Source organism: Pteropus vampyrus, unplaced genomic scaffold (genome assembly GCF_000151845.1).
Source record: "Pteropus vampyrus isolate Shadow unplaced genomic scaffold, Pvam_2.0 Scaffold943, whole genome shotgun sequence".
Classification (NCBI taxonomy): domain Eukaryota; kingdom Metazoa; phylum Chordata; class Mammalia; order Chiroptera; family Pteropodidae; genus Pteropus; species Pteropus vampyrus.
In genome coordinates this window covers 41,954-42,309 of record NW_011889724.1, presented here as the reverse complement: position 1 = coordinate 42,309, position 356 = coordinate 41,954, and positions in this window count along the sequence as shown.

Below are 356 nucleotides of genomic sequence, written 5' to 3'. Positions count from 1 at the left end.
CCAGAATGTCCACAGCGAGCCAGGTTCCCAAGGGCCCCTTGCTGGACGTGCTGGGAAGAGGTACTCTGATGGCCTTGTCAAACGTCGTGGCATCTACACGAATATGACATAAGCACTACATCCTGCAATTCACTGCCATGACGTTAGAATCATCCAGAAGCAACTTCCAGGGCTCTGTGCCCTGCAGGTCCCAGGAGGGGACTGTCCCCCACCCCAAACCCAGGATGGCTCCCAGAGTCAGAGAATGCCCCCTTCAGAAGACAGGGCTACTAATGCGGTAAGACAAGGAAATTCGCTCAAAACTCTCTCTAAGGCCTGTGTAGACGCACCCTCCCTTCCCCCCCCCCCCCCCCCCC